Genomic DNA, 7,727 nt, shown 5'->3' with positions numbered 1-7,727 from the left:
ACTGACTTATGTGCTAGGCTGTTGGGACTCCAGTTGGTCCAAAAGGAGGTGTGGTCCCAGCTGGCAGAGGCTTACCGACCAGGAACACCAGCAGAGGCTCATCCCTTCCAAGTCGGAGATTCCGTGTACGTCCGTCGGCACCGAACCCAGACTCTAGAGCCTCGGTGGAAAGGACCATACATCGTCCTGCTCACCACCCCCACGGCTATAAAGGTAGACGGCATCGCTGCGTGGATCCACGCTTCACACGTGAAGGCCGCACCAGCATCTGCAACATCGGAATGGCGAGCCCAAAAGACCAGCAACCCGCTCAAGCTCAAGCTTCTGCGATCATCAGATTTATAACTTTAACTCTGTTACCCCTACTGACTGTGAGTAATTTTAGTCCTCACCTGCCCCAGCATTTAACCTGGCAGGTAATTTCCCAAACTGGAGATGTAATATGGTCTGTTAGCCATACTGCTGCTCCTTGGACCTGGTGGCCAGACCTTTTCCCCGATGTTTGTAAATTAGCCATAGGAGCTCCCAATTGGGACACAGCACACTCCCATGATCGTCAAAATGCCCCATCCATACCCGGTCGGGCCGGCCAATACGGCTGCCAAAACTCGGGTACGCGACAGAAACTTAGCAACCCTACCTTTTATGTATGCCCGGGATTTCATCGCCATAGGTCCCTAAATTATCAATGTGGGGGAAAGGAACATTTTTATTGTAAAAGCTGGGGGTGTGAAACCACAGGAGACACCTATTGGAAGCCCACCTCTGGCTGGGACTTTATTAAGGTGACAGCCAATTATACACACCCAACCAACCCCTTAACTTATAGGCCTGAATGTACTAAATGGTGCCATCCCCTTAAGATCTCTTTTAGTAAACCAGGAAAAAAGGATAAAAACTGGATAAATGGCCATTCATGGGGAATCAGGTTTTATAAAGAAGGATATAATGATGGATTACTAATGACCATCAAACTAAAAATTGAAACCCCTACTCCAGTTCCTATAAGCCCCAACCCTGAGATAGGGCACTCTTTGCTACCTTTGGTCCCTCCCACAGCGTTACCAGAGATAAGAAACCAAACTTCTGAGCCAAAAGGAATAACAATCAAGCCCAAGACCCCCCGGGACCGAATGCTCTCATTGGTCCAGGCGGCTTTTGAGGTTTTAAATGCCACAAACCCGGAGGCTACCAAATCATGTTGGCTTTGCTATGCTGCTCCTCCCCCTTATTATGATGCTATAGGATATAATTCTAATTATAATAATGTTAACACTCCAGATCAATGTCGATGGAAACAAGAAGGAAATAGTAAATTGACCCTGGCCTCAGTATTAGGAAACGGTACATGTGTAGGAACGCCCCCCTCGTCCCACCGACATCTTTGTGCCAATTTAAGCCTCCCACAGGGCTCAGGGTATCTCCTCCCTCCTCCGGATGGATGGTGGGCATGTAACACAGGATTGACCCCCTGCATTTCTTTAGAGGTCCTTAAAGCTTCAACCGATTTTTGTGTGTTAGTTCAGCTGGTCCCCAGACTCATTTATCATTCAGATTCATCCTTTCTAGATGAATATGAGGGCAGAGGAAGGTTTAAGAGGGAACCCATAACACTCACCCTGGCTGTACTCCTAGGACTAGGAATGGCAGCCGGGGTAGGAACGGGTACAACAGCCCTCATCCAACAACCCCACTATTATGATGCCTTAAGGCAAGCTGTAGATGTTGACCTCCGGGCATTAGAAAGTTCCATAACTCAGTTAAAAGAATCCCTCACCTCGCTTTCAGAGGTGGTAATGCAAAACAGGAGGGGATTAGATCTGCTGTTCCTTAAGGAGGGCGGACTATGTGCTGCACTAAAAGAAGAATGCTGTTTTTATATTGATCATTCTGGGGCTATTACCAAAACAATGGACAAACTTAGGGAGCGCCTGGACAAAAGACAACAGGAAAGGGAAAATCAAAAAGGATGGTTTCAATCATGGTTTGATAAATCTCCCTGGCTTACTACTTTAGTTTCCACCTTGTTAGGGCCCCTCATTATTTTATTGTTGCTTTTAACTTTTGGACCATGCATTCTGAATCGCCTGATAGCCTTTATTAGAGAACGCATTAGTACGGTACAAGTTTTAATGCTAAGGCAACAATACCAAAACTCGCAAAAAGAAACTGAAACTCCATGATTGGAATTAGTTACAAAAAAAAAAAAAAAAGGGGGGAATGTGGGGCCGTTAGGGACTTTCCACCCCCTCACTTGTTCCCGTAAACCAATTCTTCTCCCTATCGTGCGCCACTCCTTCTCCCTATCGAAACCAATTCTTCTCCCTATCGTGCGCCACTCCTTCTCCCTATCGAAACCAATTCTTGGAGTTTTTCAGTTGACGGGGACTTGCCAGACAGCGGGTAATTTTCCAGTTGCCCGTAACAGGTATACGCCCTAACCGCCACAATGAACAGACAACTATAACGGCCAGAAGGTGGGACAAAAGTTCCTAAGCCAATGAATTCAAAAGTCACCACATTTACCCAATCATTGTGAGAATATACCCGCCCTATGAATAAATAAACCTATAAAAAGTATGTGATTCCGCTTTTAGGGGTTCCCCATCGGCCTCCTGCGTGAGGTTCAGGGAACCCCGGTGCATCGGCTCCTAATAAACCTCTTGCGTGTTGCAACGGCTCTCGACTCTTGGCGGTTCTTGGGCGAGTTGGAATCCCTCGTAGACCGCTTGGGTCTAACAGTGGCACGTGGGCTCAGTAGTTGTGGCTCACAGGCTCTAGAGCACAGGCTCAGTAGTTGTGGTGCATAGGCTTAGGTGCTCTGTGGCATGTGGGATCTCCCCGGACCAGGGCTCGAACCCGTGTCCCCTGAATTGGCAGGCAGATTCTTAACTACAGCGCCACCAGGGAAGTCCCTTATTTTACTTTTTACTATTTATTTATTTATTTATTTGGCTGTGCTGGGTCTTAGTTGCGGCATGCCGGACCTTTAGTTGCAGCATACAAACTCTTAGTTGCGGCATGTGGGATCTAGTTCCCCACCAGGGATGGAACCCGGGCCCCCTGCACTGGGATGGTGGAGTCTAAGCCACTGGACCAACAGGGAAGTCCTCATACCCACATATTTTAAATCAATCAAGTATGGGACTAGGAATTTTTTTTTTTTAAATAAATTTATTTATTTATTTTTGGCTGTGTTGTGTCTTTGTTGCGGTGTGCGGGCTTCTCACCACCGTGGCCTCTCCCGCTGCAGAGCACGGGCTCTAGGCGCGTGGACTTCAGTAGTTGTGGCGCACGGGCTTAGTTGCTCTGTGGCACGTGGGATCCTCCCTGACCAGGGCTCGAACCTGTGTCCCCTGCATTGGCAGGCGGATTCTCAACCACTGCGCCACCAGGGAAGCCCAGGACTAGGAATTTTTATTTTTGACAACTTCCAGGTGATTCTAACAGAGGTAGTCCAAATATGACATTTTGAGAAATACTGGACCAAAGAAGACAAAAAGGGTGATGAATATATAAAAGACTGTGTAGTCTGATTTACAAAATGCAGCTGAATCATTTGCAGCACATAGCACTTGCCTTCAAATGGGCAGAGAAATCTTCCTCTAACAATTGGTAGTTCCCGGAACATGTCTACATACATATAGCTGATTCACTTCATTGTACAGCAGAAACTAACACAACATTGTAAAGCAATTTTACTTCAATTTAAAAATATATATATATGGGCTTCCCTGGTGGTGCAGTGGTTAAAAATCTTCCTGCTAATGCAGGAGACACAGGTTCGAGCCCTGGTCCAGGAAGATCCCACATGCCGCGGAGCAACTAAGCCCATGTGCCACAACTACTGAAGCCTGTGTGCCTAGTCCATGCTCCGCAACAAGAGAAGCCACCACAATGAGAAGACTGCGCCCTGCAACTAGAGAAAACCCGTGCATAGCAGTGAAGACCCAACACAGCCAAAAATAAATAAATAAATTAATTTAAAAAAATGTAGTCCTCCAACAAAGCCCAGAGAGAAAACACAGGTTTACCCCATGAACAGTTTCTATTTTCTATCTAGGTTTCACTTTCCCGAAAGAGATCTAAGCTCTTTCCTAAAAACTGGATATTTCTCATCCTCCCCCTACAGGGCAGTTGGCCTGTTACAGAGTTAGAATGTAGTATCCCCACAAAAGATACATAAGTATTATAGCAAGTAGCTCATTTACTTTTACATAACCATATAAATTATGAAAAAGAAGGATGGCTTGTACTTTTCACATTCCTCAAGTCTTTTTTTTTTTTTTCTTTAGTTCTAAACACTCTCATCAATAGTTCAAGTTGACCTTTGCCAAGCCCAGGCCAGTTCCTCTTCATAGACCCTCCCCCAGCTTGAAGTGAACATCACTCCTATAATTGCCTCACTGCTGTCCCATGGGACTTAGCTCCTAATACTTCTGGAATGTAATCTAGAGAAGAAATATTCTCCAAAGCAAACAGTAATTTTGTAGAAATAAAACTGCATAAATCACACTGGATTCATTGCACATCGCATCTCCATTCCCAATCATACATAGATGAAGCCTGGACTTTTTCAAAGAAGTTTAGTTGGAGCAAAATACGCAAAAAATACTCTCAGTTTTCGTTCTTCAGTTTTAGCGTAGATGTTTCCTGCTTCTACAGCTGTTGGGTGTGTCCTTCCTCCTGTTCCTGTGCTCTAAGTGTAAAAAAAAAAAAAAAAGCCTTCTCAACAAAGAAGAAAGAACTCAAGCAGAATCACACGTATATACACACACACACACATGCATGTGCACATATACACACAGGGTCCCATGAACGTTTTAGACTTTCAGATTCATAGCATCTCAACCTTTTCCATTTTCGAGAACGTTTTTGCCTTACGTTGCAAAACTAAATCTGTTCAACCCTGTTGCCTTTTCAGAACAAAGGGAAATTTATACCAAATACTGTATTGTCTCCAGCTTTGCTAGCCTGAGACAGAAACTGCTTGCTACTCAAAGTCAAATTCCTCAAGGTGTTCTAACTCAAAGCCAACCACAACAGGAAGGGGAAGTACAGTACATGCTCAGTATAATTTTGCTGTTTTTTCCCCATCTGCCTAAGTCTTCTCACAGAGTAGAACACCCGTGCAAGTGCAGGAAACAGCTTCTGGGTATCCGAGGTGAGGTTCACCTTAGATATTCCAACAACTGATGAGTGACCTCTTATTTCCACGTAAGCTGAATCTCCCCTTTTCCTCTGCTCAGCTGAATTTTTCCTTGAGTGCTCTTCTAGAACCACAACCCTACTGTGGCTTTTCCATGGCTTTCTAGTCAGCCAAATTACTTTCCCCAACCAGGACCTCTAGCTCTAATTAGAACCTGGGAAAGAGCAAAGCCACTCTGCTAGCAGTCAGACGGTGATAGATAATGTTTTCAACAGGACTCAGTCAGGCCAACAAGACAGTGTCTCTAACCAAACATAACTAAGGCTGTGCTGCAGTTGCAAAAATGACTAACGAGCCATCCTTTCTTAGAATCAACCGGCATGAGCCCGAACCCCACTCTGTCTTACTGAGACATCCCATGATTAGTTCTTCCTCACTGCAGCGACTTCAATAAACCCAACTTTTTTCTATAGGTGTGGCCTGGTGGTCTTTTCTTTGGTTGGTGGCTTTAACTGGCTTTTGCTGGCTCTGGTGGCTTCTTCAGCTCTGAGTGCTGTCTCACAGAATTGGAGTTCCCCAACTCTCCCTCCCCCTAGAAGCTCCCTTACTACCTTCCTGCTCAAAGCGTCAGAGCCACTTCAGCCTCGCCCCCTTCTCCACGGCCAACTTCATTTCTGGCCTGATTCATTTCCACAGCTTTCCTTGCTTGGCTGAGAATGGACAATTTCAAATAATCAGCTGTTTCACCTCTCTAAATTCCTCTTCCAAGAGGTGAGGCACGAGGGTGTAGGTATAAGAACACATCTGGGATTCCTTTTCCAGGGTCCAAATAACTTGAACCTTGACCCGCCTGGTGCCTTGAAATCCAAGTCTCTCAAACAGACCTAACCTCATCTCCCCTACTGCAAAGCTGGCAGGTACCTAGGGAATCAGTTTGACAACATTCCACTTCTCTCCCAGCATGCTGGTGGAGTTTTGCATTCTCTACTCTCATGAGCAAAGGACCTAAGGGCCTTCTCTCAAGACCACTGGATTAACCACCTTATTCTCCAATTTGTAGAGAATAGACACTATTTCTGAGGCTGAAAGATAAGCAGGGAGTAATTTTTCCCTATAATGACTTTGCTCTGTTTGCATCCTCTTTTATTTTTTTTTATTTTTTATTTTTTTTATTTTTTTTTTGCGGTACACAGGCCTCTCACCGCTGTGGCCTCGCCCGTTGCGGAGCACAGGCTCCGGACGCGCAGGCTCAGCGGCCATGGCTCACGGGCCCAGCCACTCCGCGGCATGTGGGATCTTCCCGCACCGGGGCACGAACCCGTGTCCCCTGCATCGGCAGGCGGACTCTCAACCACTGCGCCACCAGGGAAGCCCTGCATCCTCTTTTAGACATAATTCCCAAAGGCTTCCCTAAGACAGACCCATTTCTACTGGTGAACAGACTACCTTTTATTTTTTAAATTTTGTGTGTGTGTGTTAGTTTCTGCTTTATAACAAAGTGAATCAGTTATACATATACATATGTTCCCATATCTCTTCCCTCTTGCAACTTCCTCCCTCCCACCCTCCCTATCCCACCCCTCCAGGCGGTCACAAAGCACCGAGCTGATCTCCCTGTGCTATGTGGCTGCTTCCCACTAGCTATCTACCTTACGTTTGGTAGTGTATATATGGATAAAGAAGATGTGGTACATATATACAATGGAATATTACTCTGACTAGCTTCTTGAGCACAGATATCTTTCTCCTTTCTTAGTTGAAAGACCTGCCAGTGGAGAGCAATTCATCACCCCGTCCTCCACCACAGTGGCGCTGTCACCTCCCTTTCATGGGCAAACAACTCAGGACCTTCCCTCCTTGTATCTTAACCCAGCACTTGTCTGGTGGGTGGACTCTTCTGCCCCAGAACTGATAATCATCCTCCCAGTCGGAGGTTGGAAGGTCTGCAAGGGATAAAATATCCCACTCTCATAACCCTCTTACAGACTGTTGGTGAAGCGTGTCCCCCACTTGCTCAGTTGCTTGATATTAGCCACTTACCAACCCCAGTTTGACCGCATGCACCCTGCCCCTAACATTTACGTGTAACATTTACATTTACATCCTCTAAGTGTTATGCTACAGTTTGTACAATTACTCAGCTTCCCCGAGAATAAGCTGACTTCCCCAATACTTTTCTAAATTGCTTCACAAACTTCTGTGCCTTTTTTATTGGTTTCATGTTGTTCCCCTGGGAGATCTCTCTTCCTCCTATTAAACTGTTTAACCCCCAAGTGATAACACACAGAGAAAAATATAATGAATGCCCACAGAAGTCAGGTGGCATAATAGTTCAGAGCTGAGGTTCTGAAATCGTACTGCCTGAATTCTGTTTTGCCGTTGACTAAAGAAGTTTTCAATTTACCATTGAGAACTTGGCAAAATCACTTAACCTTTCTTTTTCTCAATCTGTGAGAGATCAAGTAAATAAAAATAAGTAAATTATGGGAACCCTAGTAATATAATTGGTAATTATATATAATTGATAAGGTAGATCTGATAAATGATATATCAAATAATACATCCTAAAAAAGAGAAT

This window comes from Phocoena sinus, chromosome 14, assembly GCF_008692025.1.
Source record: "Phocoena sinus isolate mPhoSin1 chromosome 14, mPhoSin1.pri, whole genome shotgun sequence".
NCBI lineage: Eukaryota > Metazoa > Chordata > Mammalia > Artiodactyla > Phocoenidae > Phocoena > Phocoena sinus.
Note: the sequence above shows the minus strand (reverse complement) of the source record.